We start from the raw sequence: 18,704 nt of genomic DNA, 5'->3' as shown, positions 1-18,704 counted from the left end.
TATAATCACTATACTTGACTGCGACTAGCCCTCTTTCTTGGTGCGAGAAGGCTAGTCTGTGTGAGAGAACAGGGGAAATATAGCAAAAATGATGGCAACTGCCAACATTAGAGAACAAAGTTATTGAAAATAGTCCATCCAAGACTGGAAGAGCGGGGAAATCCAAGGCACAGGAAGAGGACCATGTTGACAACGAGGATAATCGTTGGACGAGGTTGGTGACGCTGGAGAGACCGTTTGACGTTCAGGCTGAGTTCTGAGGTTGATTAGACGTTACTGTAGGGAGGGAAAAGTCAACAAAACAATTGTTAAAGAGACTCTGAGGAGGGATAATACTCGCCTCCGTGTCTTTAATAAAATTAAGACTTTCCGTCATAAGTTACTAGGAAAATCTACATTTTATGGCAAGACCGGAGGCTCCTATTATGTTTGTTTAAAGCATGTTAATAATGACAGAAGTTACTGTATGAACTGGCTTACAGTAAGAAGTTCTAAAGACATTGTCATTAGACCAGTCAGCCGATCTCAGAATGTCCTCTAGTCTAGAACCCACCCAAAAAGCTTTGGAAGCCATAGCTCCTCTGGAAGAGTGAGCGCCAAAAACTGAGGTGTTGATACCTGCTAAGTACATGACCCAATGAACCCATCTAGCTAGGGTAGCCGAGGTTACTGGTTTGTAAGGTTTGCAAAATGAAATAAGGAGGTGGGAAAACGAGGACGTTCTGAGATTGGCTGTGTGATCTTCATACACCTTGAGACATTGACCTACACATAGTTTAGGTTGGTTAGGGAAATAAGGGTAAAACACTGAACGGAAGTTGGTTTTGGTACATTTGTTGATGGAAAATAGAACACCTGTAGGTGAGAATTGACGAGAGGAAATATCTAAAGCTCTCACATCTGATAAACGTTTAATAGAAACTAAACAGAGTAACATAGTGAGCTTGGCTGAAAGCATTTTCAACAATAGATCAGAATTATCTTGCCAGGAGCAAAACAAATTTAAAACAACATTAACATCCCATAGTTTTGAAAACATGGGTAAAGGAGGGAAAGAAAACTTTACTCCCTTTATAAGACAGAGCAGAGGATGTTCTCTGATAGGTTTTTTCATTGCTGTAGGCATGCTGTAAGGAAATAGCTGATCTATACAGGTTGATTGTTCTGTAAGACTTACCTGCGCTAGCTTGGGCAGCTAGGAAATAGATTATGTAAATTATATCGTCTGAAAAGGGATCGAGGTCCCTTCCCACACACCAGCTTGTCCAAAGAGACCAGGCGGAACTGTAGGCTTTCCTGGTGCCAGGAGCCCAGGCTTTATTAATAAAGTCTGAAGCCTTTGCCGAAATAGGAATGGAAGATTGGGAAGACCTGATACCTTCCAGGCCGAAAGTGTGAGAGTGTTGTTGTGAATGAGGGGATGTGGATAACCTAGGGAATTCCGTAGGAGGGAAGGAAAGATCGGGAGGAGGACCGGGAAGTCGATTGTCAGCTCGAGGAGGGGGGGAAACCAAACTTGAGATTGCCAAAAGGGGACTATGATTATTAATGTCGCTTTTTGGTGCCTGACTTGGGCGAGTACTCTGGTAATCATTATGAACGGGGGGAAAGCGTAATTGAGAGAAGAGGACCAGTCCTGAAGAAAAGCATTGGAAGCTAGTGCTAAAGGATCCGGACGCCAGCTGAAGAACAGTGGAAGCTGTGTGTTTAGGCGAGAGGCAAATAGGTCTATCTTGAAGGGTCCCCATTTGTGGAGAAGAGAGTGGAAAACCGAGGAGTGGAGCTTCCAGTCGCTGGAATCTTTGAGGAAGCGAGAATGCCAATCCGTAATCTCATTGAGAGAACCTGGTAGGTATTCTGCAGAGAGTGAGATTTCGTTGCGAAGACAATATTCCCAAAGACTTATTGCCAGATCTGCTAGTGGTTTTGACCTGGTGCCCCCTAAATGGTTTATGTAGCGGATAGCCGATACATTGTCCATACGGAGGAGGATGGTATATTGAACCCTGTTTTTTGCGAGGCTTTTAATTGCAAAGGAGCCTGCCAGCATCTCTAAATAATTGATATGCAATTTGGACTCCTCTAAAGACCAGGAACCTCCAGTCGAGATTGAGCCACAGCGGGCGCCCCAACCCGTTAGGCTTGCAATCTGATTCTAACACAAGATCTAGGGCTGATGAAAAGATAGTCCTGCCGTTCCAGGCATCTTAATGGTCTACCCACCACTGAAGTTCTGATCGCGACTCTTGGTCCAGATAAATTGTCTCTGAGTATGACAGCCCTTTTCTGAGATGACAAATTTTTAGTCTTTGAAGAGCCCGGTAATGGAGGGGACTGGGAAATATGGCTTGGATTGAAGAGGCGAGAAGACCCACGATTCTGGCTAGGGATCTGAGAGAAATCTGGGAACCGTGGAGAAGTTTCAAAATCTCCGATTTTATCGATTTTACTTTTTGCTGAGGAAGATGTAGCGTAACGGAAGAGGAGTCGATTATGAACTCCAGGTATTCTATTTTTTGGGAAGGAGTTGTGATGGATTTCTCCTTGTTGATGAGGAAACCTAATTGAGAGAGTAGGGAGCATGTGGTCTGGAGATGTGACTGAAGATAAAGGTGGTTCTGGTGCATTAGGAGGATGTCGTCGAGATAGATTAATAGTCTGATGCCTAGGGATCTGAGATGAGCTGTTACCGGTTTCATTATCTTCGTGAAGCACCAGGGTGCTGACGAAAGGCCGAACGGAAGGGAAGAAAACTGGTACATTTGGTCCTGCCACTGGAATTGAAGGTATTTTCTGTGATCCACATGGACAGGAACAGGTAAGTATGCGCCCTGTAGATCTAGGCGAACCATGTAATCGTAAGGAAGAAGAATATCTCGTAAATGGACAATAGTTTCCATTTTGAAGTGTCTGCATACGACGAAGCGATTGAAAGCTCTGAGACTGATAACCGGTCTTAGCTTTTTGTTCTTCTTCTGAACTAAGAAGAGAGGGCTTAGAAAACCTGAAGGATCCAGAAAGGAAACTTATATGGCTTGTTTGGAAAGAAGGGATTGAATCTCTTCCAAGACGAGAGAGGACATTTCTGAGGAGAAACGTAGAGGAGGGGGACAGAATGTTTGGTGAGGGGTTGAGTAAAGTTCTATTGAATAACCTTGGATTGTATTGTGAACCCATGGATCGGTTGTGATAGTGTGCCATTTTACTGCAAACAAACGAAGTCGACCTCCTACAGGAGGAAGGCCAGAAGTGGGGCTTACCTTGTTGATAGTTGTGTCTGGAACAACGTTGTCCACGGGCCCAGTAACCTCTGCCACGTTGGGGGTAGAACTGGGGTTTGAAGGATTGTGTCTCATAAGTGGAGTTGAAGGAGCCTCTGGATCCTTGTGACTGAAAGGAACAGCCGGTAAAGCGGGTCCTGCCTGTACCGGCCCTTGCAAAAACCCGTTGGGTAAAAACTTTTTTGATAGATTGTTGTGCCTTGTCTATGGAGGCAAAGGTAGAGACAAATTTTCCCAAGTCTTTAATAAACGAATCACCGAAAAGGAGTTCGTCTGCTTTATTACCCGGATCAATAGACGCGAAGTTAGCCAATTTTGGATCCAATTTTAGCAATAGGCCTTTTCTCCTCTCGTGAGTAATAGCGGCGTTTGCGTTGCCTAATAGGCCAAAAGCTCTCTGAATCCATAAAGAGCGATTTGAAGGATCAACATCCAAGTTCCCCATTTTAGCCATTTCCGCCATATCAAAAATACGAGCCAACGGGCCCACCAGGTCGAAGAGTTTGTCCTGGCAGTTCGACCAGGCCTTGTCAACTCCCTTGCGGGGATCTTTGCCAAATTTTGAAAAGAAAGTAAGTAGGAGTTGGTCTATAGAGGGAGTGGAGGTAATGTTGTAACAAAGGGATGGTCTGGGACATTCTGATCTCAATTTAGCCCTAGTGGGCTTGTCTAGGGGAAGTCTCAGTCTGGACGCAATGTAATCCCCTACATGGGAGGAGGGAAACCATTCGGTGGAATTGGGATGGTGAAGGAGGGACGGGTCAAACATGGGATTACCATCAGAATCTAGAATCAGTTTACCTGCAAAAGGATTGGAATGGTCAATTTTTGTTTTTTTAGGAGGAGGAGAGGACTGAGACTGGGAGCCCCAGATATCTGGATCGTCGTCCAAATCGTCCATGTCACCCATATCATCATCAGTGTCAGAAATGTGAGAGATCACAATCTTCTTTGGCGCGCTGGAAATATGTTTAGTTTTGGCAGTACACTTTTCATGGGAGGTCTTTAATTTCCCCTCCTTCAAAGGAGGCCTGGGAGGAGACTCGTCCTCAATCTGGGGTGAAGAAGCTTTACCAGTCAGTTCAGCACCATCAGGGGTGACTTTAATGTGGGCTTTTTGGGCAAATAAATCCTTAATTTTACGTTTTCTGCTTTCCCCCGCAAAATGGGCCGGTAAGGATTTCGAAACCATAGTTTTTACAGAGGATTCAAGGTTTTTTGTCATTTTGCCCATAGAAACTGAAATGGCCTTTGCTACAGCCTCATTAATAGGATTTCCAAAATCTTGACTAAAAACATCATCCTCATTAATGGAGTGGTCAGGGGAATTATCATTATCCATTTTTAATACATGAAAAAACAGTGCGGGGAAGGAAGGGTTAGAAAATGAGGGAGTGCTGAGGAAAAAAGGCAGTACATGCCCAACAGGGCGTTACCAGAGCGAAGAGGCGGAGAAATGCGATGTCCGGAAGCGAGGAAGGGCCATTCGGCGAATGCCAGTAGAGAGCAGACAGAAGGCAGGAGGAGTAGCAGCCCGAGAATGCCAGCAACAGAAGAAAATAACCAGCTCCGCGACCGTTGCAGTGGTTGCGAGCCTGCCAATAGAGCTTGCGCAATGGTGAGGAGGCAGTATGTCGTTAGAATGAGGAGAAAGAGGCGAGCGAACGCAGCGGGCTCTCGCGCACCATGAGGAGAGGCGCGGGGTAAGCACGGAGGTAGAAGGAAGCGCAGTGAAGTGGGCACAATTTAGAAAGGGTGCGTGCGGCGATAAGAAAAATATGGAACGACTGGCAAACAAATGAGAATAATTAAATTAGGCAAACACTGTAAATTATGTGGAACAAGAAAAGGAAACTGAACACTTATCTTGACTGCGAGCAGAAAGAAAGAGGGCTGGTCGCAGTCAAGTATAGTGATTATACCTTGTTTCCTGTTCCCATTGGTTCATCTCCCGATACGTTTTTTCTTCCCATTGGCTTCTGTCCTTAGCCTCATGGGAATTGCAGTTTTTCTTGACTGCTGCTGTTTGAAATAAAGCAAGTAAGAGAAGCATAATAGGAGCCTCCGGTCTTGCCATAAAATTGAGTAACAGTAACAACTGTTATTTGTAATACTTAGAAATGTAGTTTGTATGAACTGCTATTAAAAAAAAAGTTATAAAATAACGCCGTCTTGCAGACCTCTAAGATCACATCCTTTTGGCATGTGACATCTGTCAACAAGGTTTTACACCTGTCCATTTGCAGCCCTCGGCATTCTACACCAACTTTGCTGATTGGAGCACGTCTCCCATAACTTATCTTTATTCAGGACTTCATGCACAGTAAATAAGACCTTACTGTTTCCAAATTTATGGTGCTTATTTCACAACCTGTGGAAGGAGGGAAAACCGACTAGGCTAAAATAATGCCAAACTGTTTCAAAATAAACCATACAGGAGTGACTCACTATAAATGAAAGTTTGGTCTTCCAAGCTGCTACAAAAGGTTTAGTTCTATGTTCGTGTGTAGCAGGTACAAGTGGGTCAGTCTATAAGTGACTTGTTCATGGGTTCTGTGAAACGCGAGACCTTCTTGAGAGATTCGGACGGGCCAGCAAATGAAATAAGCTTAAGCACAGAACTAATTGCGTGTTCCAATGCTGTGTGCATTTTGTATTTTTGGTGCTTTACTTGTCCACGTGTTCAACCATCACACCAATCATACAGGCTACACCTCCGTTCCCAGTTAAAAAAAAAGAAATAGAAAGGAACAGCAGTGCAACGCGTTTCCCTAATAGCATGGTGCAAAAATTTCTCAGGACGTTCTTCTATGTTCTGAAATCAACTGCTCGTCTCTTCATGAACTAAGGCCAATGAGTTTTGCCTTGAATGGTGCCCATAGATATTTAGGATGAGATGTGGCCTAATGGCCTGAGGGGCAGACCTTGAAATAAGATCATTTACTCAGTTCAACATCTTGTGATTCGGGACAAATCACTTAATCTCTCTGTGCCTAAAAATGCATAAGATGGTGCTCATGAAAAGCACTAGAATACTATTGGACCAAGTTCACAGTATGTAAAAAACAGCCAAAAAATAGATAATGGTGGCCTTTGATTCCTAGACTATTTACATCAGCCCACAGGCGCACCCAGAAAGAATGAATAAACTCTCTCATGACTATTACATTTTCATGCAAAGGCCTACCAGGAGGGAAGTACACTGAGGAAGAAGTTCTCCAAAAAGCTATGAGGATCTAAGTGGAGCAATTGTGGAACACCCTCTTCTGGAGAATTACCCCAGGGATCGATGAGGGGCCAGGGAGGCACTATTAGCCCACAGGTTGTCTTTCCTGCTTCACAGCACTTCTCCCTGATTCAGTGTCTGACATTTTGGCTCTCTCAGGGCCATCCCTCTTTTTGTGGGCCTTCCCGCCACATGGCACACGATCCTCCCTGAGTTTGGTCTGGTGTCTCCAAACCTTGTTTTGCCTTGATGGAAGAATGCATTTCTCTTGGTTTACGTTGTTGCGGTGGTCTGTGAGAAGTACCCATTGAACTCTGTTTGGACTTTGGTCCTAGCTTCTGGAAGGTTTTCAGCCCTCCGGACTTAGGGCCTCATTATGAGTGTGGAGGTTATCAGACCGCCACACTCGCGGTGGTGATGAGACTGGCGGTCCAACTGCCACATTACAACTTTGGCTGGCGGGACCATCTAAAGACCGACGTCCCTGCCAGAAAAACATTTCCCGATGGGCTGACAGCGCTCTGAGTTGTGCTCAACCATGGTGGCACAGAACGCAGTGCTGCTGTGCTGATCACAACTCAGCTTTCCAGCAGTCTTTCCATGGCGGTAACCCAGCCATGGAAAGGGCGGTGAAAAGCCAGATCCAGGGGCCCCCAGGTCCAGCACCATTGGAAAGAAAACTGTCTGCTTTGCAGACAGTGCACATTCCAATGGTACTGTTGTGCTACAGGGAGTTGAAACAAATACTGTAGCACTGTTCCTGCCCAGCGAAAACACTGTAATACAATGGGGAAGAGGGGGCGCCACTGGCATGGCAGTGGTATCCTCCCTGTGGCTTTGGCGGTCCCATGGTGGGACCGCCAATGTCGTAATGAGGACGTTAGTCTGATATTGATCTATACAGTTTGCTATCCACCTCCTCACATATATTTCTCTCTGTATATCCAACTACATAGTCATCTTGTTTACAAAGACAACTTCGTAAAGCTGCTGTAGTTTTTCCACACTCCAGTAAGGAAAAGCACAAGGCAGACAAACGGGCTGAGTGGATCGGATTTCCAAATAATGAAAGGACCATTTGCCCTACAATCTCCCATACAGTTCTTCGCCCTCACTCTTTCATACCATTGTCTGCAGAAGCAGCAAATCCTCCGCTATGGCAGAGGAGCATCAGCCCCCACCAGCAGCAACCACTGCAAATCCTTTAATAACAAAAGGACAATAAACTAAGGCCCTTATTTATACTTTTTTTGCCCCACATTTGCGTCAAAATATAATTGTATTCTCTCTCGATCAATCTCTCCCCCAGAGCATTTACCACACAAACAGGCTTCCAGGTGCTTTTCCCATTTCTCACTATCTACTCAGCGCTCCTTCCCCACTCACAATCTAGCCAGTGCTCTTCCTTCTCCTTAATTTACAACCTCCCTCATGCCTTTCCCCCACTGCCAAGGATCCATTAGTCCAACCTGCTCAGTTACTCTAGTGCGATGATCTTCAAACATTTTAATGCTGCAACCCCGCATATAAAAACATTTAATTGTGCCCCCGCGTATGACAGACACATTTTGTCCAAATTATTCAATACAATTAGCAACACTAAACATATTTATAGTTTGAACATTGTTGTTATGCTCTGTTATCCCTTTTTAACGATGCAATCAAATAGTTGCTAACATGCTATGGCCAGCCTTGTGTAACTAAAATGTAAAGGTATACACAGAGTGAACCTAATCCTAAATAAGCCTAGGAAAGGAATAGAATTTTGAGGGTCCTTTAGAGCCACTCCCCTTTTGTCACTTACTCCCAGCCAGGGCACAAGTAACAAAAGATGTTATGATGGCAAACTACAGGGTGGCTCACCGCCACTCTTTTTATCACTAAAACATAGCTGTGTTTTTGGCTTGATGCTGCTTTCAGCTAGTGTCAGGGTCACCCTGAGATTCATTCAGGCCCCTCCCAGGGGTGGCTCACCCGAGTGTGAAGAACTCTGCACTAGTCTAGGCAGGACAGACTAACACTAGGAATGTCTTTCTCCACTCACCGATCATATAAGCAAGTGTAATGGCATAATTTGAGCTGCAGTTGTTAGACAGATCTGTTGTCCACTACCGGACAGGGCGCTGTAGAGTAGATATGCGTGAGTTAGGAACCCTTCCCAATCTACAATTATGAAAAAATGGACAGGTGTAGGAAAGTAGATTAATATTTGGGGTGGGCAGTTGTCCACCACAAGGAATAATAGCAGTAACATTTCATGGTAAATTCCAAATCACTAAATTAACCTGAACTCAGTCCCCTGTTAGCTCTGGCACAGAGTAGGCATGCATAACTCAGGATAATGTGTAACATTAAACAATAAATATTCCAAGCATTTACAAAAATAAAGGAAATGTTTAATAAACAAAATTACACCAAAACATCAAATATCCAATGAGGGCAACCATAGATAAGAATTTTAAAGTTTTAAATACAAATAACACCTAAAGGCACTATGGGGGTCATTCTAAGTCTGGCGGGCGGCGGAGGCCGCCTGCCAGACTTCCCCCACCAAAATACCGCTCCGCGGTCGAAAGACCGCTGAGGGTATTTTGGGATTTGCCCTGGGCTGGCGGGCGACCAGGGCAAATCAACCTTCCCACGAGGACGCCGGCTCAGAATTGAGCCGGCGGAGTGGGAAGGTGCGACGGGTGCAGTGGCACCCGTCGCGTATTTCAGTGTCTGCAAAGCAGACACTGAAATACAGAGTGGGGCCCTCTTACGGGGGCCCCTGCAGTGCCCATGCCATTGGCATGGGCACTGCAGGGGCCGCCAGGGGCCCCGCGGCACCCCCTACCGCCATCCTGTTCCTGGCGGGATGGCGGTAGGGGGTGTCAGAATCCCCATGGCGGCGGAGCGCGCTCCGCCGCCATGGAGGATTCTCAAGGGCAGCGGGAAACCGGCGGGAGACCGCCGGTTTTCCAAATCTGACCGCTGAAAAAGCGCCGCGGTCAGAATGCCCTGCGGGGCACCGCCGGCCTGTCGGCGGTGCTCCCGCCGACCCTGGCCCCGGCGGTCTCAGACCGCCGGGGTCAGAATCAGGGCCTATGTGCCAATAATGGTCAACGGCAGCAGTAAACTGAGACAATGTCGGGCCAACTATGATGCAGCGTGGGTCGGACAAAGTAGGTTCGTCCCAGTCAAAGATTTTACCTTCAGATGCATTCTTTTAATGGAACTCAAAATTCTCCAGTGTGGCAAGCCTGAAGCTATATCGGAGGAAGGTGGATTGCAATCAGACACCTTTGCCATGAGGTCCCAGTGACTGCTCTGGAGGTCTTGGAAGTCCAAAAATGTTCTAAGTCTCAATTTTCAGGGTTCCTAGTGCAGAGTCCATAAGTCACTTCTAAGGCTCACAGGACCTCATGTACAGCATTTACGAACCAGGATTCACTTCAGCAGAGGCCACCAGCAATGTCGGCTCCAGGATCAGGTGGTACTGATCAACTGGGCACCTCAGGAAAAAGGCTTCTTGTAGCTTGCTATGACCATGAAGCCTTACAGGAGATCATCTAACTGACCCTTAGAGTCCACTACTTCATCCTGGGTACAACAGGGAGCAGGTACAGTCCCTCAGGGCTCCTCTGAGGCCAAAACCAGCAAGTTAGTCATCTTCTAATCTTCTGAAGGTCCAGAAAGTGTTCTGAGGCGGGTTCCTTAGGGTGCCACATTTATGACTTGCACTAGCTAGTAATTGGGGTGACTCTTGGCTCTTCCCTATTCAATGGGGTAAAAGTCGCAGAGGCAACCCTTCCCATTTTGTCAGCTGTTCCTGTTTGCCCTACTGCAAACAATCCTGCAGTGATGCCCCTCACTCCTAAAATTCAAGATCTGGAAACCCTTCCTCTCTTGTGTAGGCCAGGGAAATGAGCAGTGCCATCTTCTGTGTCTACTCCAAACTAATTCTGGGGTTAGCATCTGTCCCACTGGGTTCAGAGCCAGCCAGAATGGCTACAGTGGGCCTTGGGGACTACGGTTTTCCCTTCTTCAGGTCCTTCTCTATGCTAAACTATGAATGGACAGGCCTCACCTCTGCTCCTTCCAAGTTCTATGTCACTGTTCTGCTCTGGGAACAGTTTTTAGATGGCATTAATATCAAGCACTTCCTGGGCAGATGCTGGCAGGCTAATGCAAATTACCCTCCAGGAGCTTCTGATGGGAAAAAGGTAACTTTCTACAAGTTAGTTCTCTAAATGTTTATTTAAAATCTAACTTTACTAATGAATTGTACTTTTAATATTAATAAATATAAAAAATAGTCTTTGAATATCTATTTTAGCTGTTTCCTGAGAAAGGTTACAGATTAAAGATTATAATCTGTACTTTGATATTTTCTAGGATCTAGCTACAGCTCTCCCAGTGCAAATAGGTTTGGGGTCTAGCCACTGGAAGAACATGCCAACTTTAATTTCATACATGTTCCTCTTTTAAATATTAGATTCCATACCTTATGGGTGATAAGCTGTACCTGAGGGGTGATTTCTTATTATTAAAAAGCAAAGCTTCTTGCCTGCCAAAAAGGGTTATTTTAAAAAGTGTGACAGCAGGATTTTAGATTGCCACAGTCAAGCTACACATGGTAGCCCGGAAGTAATGTTTTACAGGCTAACCCGGTGGAGGGTACAATAGTTGTTGCAGTCCCTAGATGGCATCTAACTTCCAGGCCCTGGGTGCATTTCCTACACCACATACTACGGAATGATAGGCAAGTTAAATATGTCAAGCAGGGGTAAAGCAATTTAACCATGTTTTAAGGGGGAGCACAAGAACTTTTTAGCTTTTTAGCAGGGGTAACAATGCACAAGTTCTAAGTTCAGCAAAAATAGGGTCCAGACAAGGGTGAAAAATCTCAGGTGACCATGCAGGAAAAGCAGATTTCCTACACTGGTTGTAATGGGAGATGCTCCAATTTGTGGACAAAATGCTAAATCTGAAGATGAACCCACCGGGCAATGAGACAGCCCTCTTTCCAGTTACTGACGACAACCAAGCCTACTCGATTGAGGAGAGATTGTGGCTCCGATCCTCCTAGACCTGTCAGCAGCCTTCAATACAGTCTCCGACCACACACTCATCACAAGGCTGCATAACAAAGCATCTAAGGAGATGCCCCAAATGGATTGTCTCTTTCTCCACAGGAAGAATGCAATAAGTATGCCTTCCTCCCTTCACTTCCGCACCCAAGGAAATCATTTGCAGAGTACCACAAGGACCCTTGCTCAGACCCAACCTCTCCAACACTTACATGAGACTTGCGGCCAGCACTGCCAAAAACCCATGGACTCAGCCTCATATCCTGTGCCAATGACACATAACTCATCCTCTCCCTCTTCAAAGACACAACCAGCACCGAGACTGCCTTCCACAACTGCATGACAGACGCTGCCAACTAGATGAAGGACTGCCTGAAGCTCAACACGGACAAGACAGAGGTATGCATTTTAGGAAACAAAAGCTCCCCTTGGAGCATGCCTTGGTGGCCCTCAGAACTTGGACGTACTCCTACCCCCACTGACTAATCTAGGAACCTAGGCATCATTCTGGACAACAAGCTAACCATGATGACTCAGGTCAACTCTGTCTAATCCTCCTGCTTCTTCATCCTCTATATGCTTCATAAGATATGCAAAAGGCTGCCCCAAAGCTCCAGACGCACCATCTCCCAGACCCTTATTTTTAGTTGAATGGACTACGTCAACGCTCTCTACGCAGGGATCGCAGCTCACCTCTTCTGATGACTACAGACCAAATAGAATGCTGCAGCCAGACCAGTTCTGGATCTCCCTAGATGAACCCACATCACCACCTACCTCAGGGAACTCCACTGCCTCCCTGTACAGAAAAGGTGACAGTTGAAGCTCCAGGACCCTACACAACTCCGGACTTGCCTACTTGAACCACCGCCTGAACTTCAATCAGCCTACCAGACACCTTTGCGTCATGTGCCTGTCTCTAACGCTCACCTTGGATATCCGACATAGCAGATGCAGAGGTTGTTCCTTATCCTACCCAGCAGAGAAGACATGGAATAAGCTACCCTTTCGTCCGTGGACCTCCCCATCTCTTCTAGAGTTCTGAATGTCCCTGAAGACCAAGCTATTCGGCTAGTCAACTGGACCCTGTCAGTGCCTGTATACCCTCATGGGTGACAAGTAGCACTCTACAAATCTATTGATTGATTGACCAGTACTATTAAATGTACCACAAGGACACTGTGGCAGGGAAACTGCACCAGTGGATATTCCTTCTGAACATAGCCTTCTTCCAGAGAGTGAAGGGCTTTCCATAACGACTTAACTCTAGACCAGGCCCACAAATTTTCCATGACCACAGACAAACCCACAGACTTATGTAACCATCATTCCAACTGAGCAGATCCCAAGTAGTGCTTTTCTTCAAGCAGTTGCATTCTGTATACATGTGATTGGTGCATTGGGACAGGCATTGGGCAAATGGCAGATTTCCACTACTCATTACATTGCTTTCCTGTCTCTTGGTAGGAAGAAGTTTTTGCCAACACCAAATACAGGAGCAGCAGGAGGGTTACAAATTCCATCAGCACGTCACAGTATAGGTCTGGTTTAGAACTTGCTGGTTGCCTAAAAATGCTAGGTGTCCTAAGCTCCAAACTCTGCATTCCCCTGTCCTAGCACAAGGGTGGCCTTGTTACTGACATCATCATTTGAACACTACCGGAAGTTGGTGATAGAACCATTGATTAAACCATTACTCAAATTAACCTTGCCAGTATGACACAATTTTTGTCAGCCATCGTTAAAATATGTAAGCTTGCACAAACAGGTCTGCAAATGATCCTAACTTGCAAGGAGGACATTTTCAGTCCAACGAAGACGCAATTAATGTGGGTATTGGAAATGTACCTCCACTTTGATGGTGCATTTTCAGTATCTTGCATTTCCACGGTGTGGCCTGCACACAATGGCATTGTCAACACAACACTTCCAAGAGTTGACTGTAGTCATGGGAGTTAAAGCTGCCTCAGGAGAAATGCAACTGGTGCTGTTGTGGCAAACATCAGATGGGGAGGATGTTTTTCCACTTATGAGGCTGAGTTGTTTCTTCCTTCTCAGTGACGGCTGTCTAGGCCAGGTATCAAACACCAAATCAGTCATTATGTATTTACATTTTTAGTAATAAACCCCTACAAGATCACTGATTACGTTTTTAACTTAGGGTTTTTGTGAGCATTTCACATCGGTTTTGGTCACCTTGGTGCTTGGTGCTTTTCTTTGGGGGAAGAAGTAAAAGGTGATAATGCAATTGCTCTGTTATAGATTACAGAGTAACTGCTTAGAGTAAGGAGGAACTGAGGCCGGTAAATAGGTGTGATCAACACAGATAAGTTAGAAAGATTGGAAAAGCTAGGCAGCACAACACCACTAATGTTTCTCTGTCTTCTGCATAGAAAACTGGGAAGTAGACCCCAGGCCTTGGAGGTAAGTGTATAGTTGTGCAGATGACTTCCTTAGAGAAACAGGGGGTCTTAGGTGAATGATAGAACTTTGGGAGGGTCCCGCAAGTTTGATATGTTCTAACAGGGCATCCGAATGTACAAATTCTTGCGTAGTTAGGGTCCTTCCAATTGATCTCTTGCATTTGGCTGGATAAGCAGTGAATAGGTTCATGGTGGCCAACCCTAGGCACAAGGATGGGTGGTAAAGTTGTAAAGCCTTAGTGAGGGAGTTTGGGCAGTGAACAATGATGCTTGGAGTCAACTTGTTGTTCAGGTGTCCTACCAGCGCTGCCTCCACACATGAAATACTTAAACCACTATATAAACAAAGGCAAGATGTTAAAGAGGAATCAAGGCAGGACCGACACAGAGGGTAGGGACCCCCCTTCATCCACAGAGGGAATTTGGGAGGTCAGGGAGCCACAGTATGAATGAAGTTGGCAGGGGTACGGCCGCTGAGGCTCTGAAGTCTATGCATACATGTGATGGAAACCGCCACACACAAAAATGGGGGATCAGGTGGCTTCAAACAGAACTCTCAAGTGGGTGTGGACTGCCTTAAGTGCCAGGAGGAGGGAGATGTCTGAAATAGGCAGACAGGCCTCCGCTCTGTGGGTGCAGGGCTGCAGGCCCGGTCCAGAGCATCAGCAGAGGTACCTGCTGCAGTAGCAGCCTGCAAGACACCCCTAATGAGAGGTAGATGGGGAGGCCCCATAGTGTCTTTGGGGGTCCAAAATCATACTAAATGGAGCACATAGGGCCCCTGGGCAGATAGGTCACAACCTCCAAGTGAAGACTGGGCCTGAGAGGGGAGGAGGACCATGGTCTTCAATGGCAAGAGTGGGCCTGGAGGATTCAAACTACTTGGCTGCAAGAGATGGAGCCGGGCACCCCCTAAGCAATAACAATGCAGGTGTTGGGCAGATGGGCAACTGAGGAGGACACGAGCAGGCACCATAGAGAGTGTTTAACAACGGCATTCGGAATTCCCATACAAAGAGGAAGGCCGCTGGGATGACAGGTGGCTTGTGAACCCGTCGGGGGGGCAAGAGTTCAAGTGCCCCCTGCCATGGCACAAAGGATGGCAAAGGACTTTGAAGGCACTTTGGGGCATGATGAGGTAGCAGAAGGACACACCACACATAGGGGCACTGGCTGAGGTGCACAGGAGGAAAGCTCAGAGATATAATGGGGTAGGAGGCCCTAAGTGGGGTAGGGAATGAGACAGATGGAAACAGGCAATGTAGGGAGTGAGGAAAAAGGTATAGAGGAGCTGTCAGGCATGGCATCAGATGAAGACTGGGAAAGTGAGGAGATGGGAGGGCTAGCCATGATGGCAACAGATTTAGGCCAGGAAAGAAGTTTGGCATCAACAATGAGTAGACCAGGAGCGGAGGGCTTGGCCATGTTGAGAGGCACCACTTGAGGAGCAGATGTTGGAGAAAGGTGAAGAGGGAATCTTATGCTTGGTTGTTCGAAAAGGGCTGTAAAGAGCAAAGTGACACTTGTCTATGGGGCGTAGGGATGACCAAAGGGACGCTGGTGGCAAAAAGCAGAGGTGAACAGTGCTCCAAAGTATAGTGGTACAATTCTGCTCAAGTGAGTATGAGGAGAGCTGGTATTGGGATGGAGGGAGTGGGAGGGGAGAAGGGGATGGCAGGAGCAGGAAGAGTGCAGAGCCATGGGCTATGAAGAGGCAATGGATAAGTTCCACAAAACGTTAGGGGTGATCTGGATGAAATTTCTGTAAAAGAAAGTGGAGAAGTGTAAAAGGATGGAAGTAGGCAGGAGATGTGGTCACAAGCAGGTGAGGGCGAACAGAGAACACTGGAAAGTATGGGGGGGTGGGAACCGAGTCTGGTGCGAGTGATGGTGATGTGGTGTAAAGAGGTGACAAGGGCACAAGTGAGGGTATGACAAAGACTGCAGGACAGTCAGATAGTGGTGGAGTGGACAAGAACGAAAAAGAGAAGGTTGGAGTGGAACTTTTGATGAAAATTCCTCACATGTATCATATATCATATCACATATCAGAGTTGGAGAATGAGATTGCAGATGCTCTGTCTTGATTTCAGTGTTGGAGGTTCCTTGGTTTGGTTCCACAGGCTGAACGTTGTAGAAAGTAAGTAGTGGCAAAACTGTGGGAATTAGGAAGATGAGAGCGAGACGTCAAGCAGAACAATCTCTGGTGGCACCCATTAGGAAAGCACCCAAATAGGTAAAGATGGAGTGTATCACTGTCACAATATCGTGGTAAACAATATCATTGACAAAGTATTGTGTCAATAATATCGTTTACCACAATATTGATTTTTTAATATAGAGTTTAAAGTAGTAAATGTTAAATATTTTAATATATATTATGAATATAATGTAAATTAAAAATATTCCACTATTTAATACTATATTAATATATATGTATATAATCACGGCAACACATATAAGTGTTTGTACTTTTATAAATATATACATATATATATTATTATATATATATTATTATATATTTAGACAAAATTGATAAAAAACATTTAGTTTACATCATGTTCAGTTTTTATATTTTACATGTGTTATTATGAAAATATATATATCTATATGTATATTTGTACAAATACATGTAAAATATTAACATTAATATGACATAAAATAAACATTTTTATTAATTATATAACTACACTATATATGTACATATAAAACATAAAACATAAATGTATAACAAAACCATAAAAATATTTAAAATATAATGAGTAAAATATATTAATTAGTGTAGACAGTAAATAAAACATTAAAAATTGAAAAATTCAAATAACACATATACAAAAAATAAAATAAACATTAAAATACAATACAAAATAACAAATAATACAAAATATAAAAAATAAAACAATTAATGCTATAAACTCTTTTCAATCAACATTATGAAAACTATTGGAGTCTAAGAATGTCAAATATACTGTTACCACTCTACTTTATGCCACGGTAGGGAAAGTGTTGGACTCTGTAGGGATACAATGTACTATTTCTACTCCAGTCTCTCAACACTAGGGAAAACACTGGATTTTGGAGGGGTAAAAATATACTATTCCCACTCCAACAGGGCAAAAGTAGGGCAAGCATTGGATTTCAGAGGGTAAAATGTACTATTCCCACTCCAAGCAGCGCAACAGTATGGAAAGTGTTGGACTTTGGAGGGGTAAAATGTACTATTCCTACTCCATTTTCCACAACAGTAGGGAACACATTGGATTTCAGAGCGGTAAAATGTACTATTCCCGCTCCAAACTGCGCAACAGTAGGGAAAATGTTGAACTGCAAAGAGGTTTATTTTACTATTCCTATTGCAGCCTAAATAAGAGTAGGGAAAGTATTTTGCTTCAAACACATTATTACATATTAGTAACATAATGAATGTAGACAAAATATGAAACTCCTAATATGATAATTAATAATTAACATAATACATACACATGTATGTAATAAAAACAAAACAATAATATATTAACATAATTACTATTCAATAAAATAATTATCAATTAATAAACAATTGTCATTTAATTATTAATTGACTTCCCAACATATACCCCTACTAAACGTAGCAGCCCACACCTAAAATATGACTTAAAAAATCATTATCCCATAATTTACGTATTTTAAATCAGTAACATAATTAGTAAACAATAATTAATTAATAACTATTTAGTTAACTTCCCATTATAGACCACTACAACCCATGCAGTCACAACTAAAATATAATTAAAGTAACTAAGTATTGCATTATTTAAATGTTGTAATTAAATTAAATAATCAATTAATAAATAATACTTGATAATTAGTTAATGATTACTCAATTAACTTCCCACACTATACTTCTACAAACCAGCACCCCACAACTAAAATATCAGTAAAATAAATCAGTATTCCGAATTTTACATGGTTAAAAATTAATTAGATAATTAATTAGAAATATTAGTAAATGATAACTTAATAACTCCCCACCCTAGACCCGTACAAAACTAGCAGCCCTCAAATAACATATAATGAAAATAAATCAGTATTACATCATTTACACAATAAATATAAATCCAATAATTAAATAAAATGTATTAAATAATTCATAATTATTATCAACTAATAATCTTCTCACCCTACTCCCCTATAAACCCATCAATCCACTGCAACACTATAAATTACTATAAAAAATAAATACAAAATTATAAATCACTTAAAATTAGGAGCTATATATATATATTTTTTTTTTAAACTTGATTTAGCGAATAGTAACACATAAAATTATTATATCACTAAAGGACATTCAAACAATTACAATGACATGTTTTAATTACGATATTGAAAACATCGATATTCTTTAAAACAATATTACTAACCTCAAAAAACAATATGCTTCTCAACGATATTTGTGGACAACGATATTTGTGTCACGATATCTATTTTGTGATATTTCTGCCTCTAAATAATTTAACATCACTATTTATCCAAACACTGAAGCAGTATATACAAAGAGGAGCAAAAAGGAGGAATAGTGCCAGGGAGAGTATGAAGCAGTAACAGCGGATGTAGTGCAATTTTTAATGACATTGGCGGAGAAATAACTATTTCCAGTAACAACAGTGTGCAGGCATGACCTTTTACGGGAGATGGTTTTAGGGACGAGCTGCAAACAGGAAAA

The 18,704-nt window shown here is 43.6% G+C and overlaps 1 protein-coding gene across 3 annotated transcripts in view; it reads right to left on the bottom strand.

The window, feature by feature from the left end:
• ABCA4 (ATP binding cassette subfamily A member 4) overlaps positions 1 to 18,704 on the bottom strand; it is a 1,046,570-nt gene that overhangs the window by 866,260 nt on the left and 161,606 nt on the right. The gene's annotated exons all lie outside the window — the stretch shown is intronic.

The sequence above is a fragment of the Pleurodeles waltl genome, chromosome 4_2 (genome assembly GCF_031143425.1).
Source record: "Pleurodeles waltl isolate 20211129_DDA chromosome 4_2, aPleWal1.hap1.20221129, whole genome shotgun sequence".
NCBI lineage: Eukaryota > Metazoa > Chordata > Amphibia > Caudata > Salamandridae > Pleurodeles > Pleurodeles waltl.
This window is presented reverse-complemented; position numbering and strand designations above follow the sequence as displayed.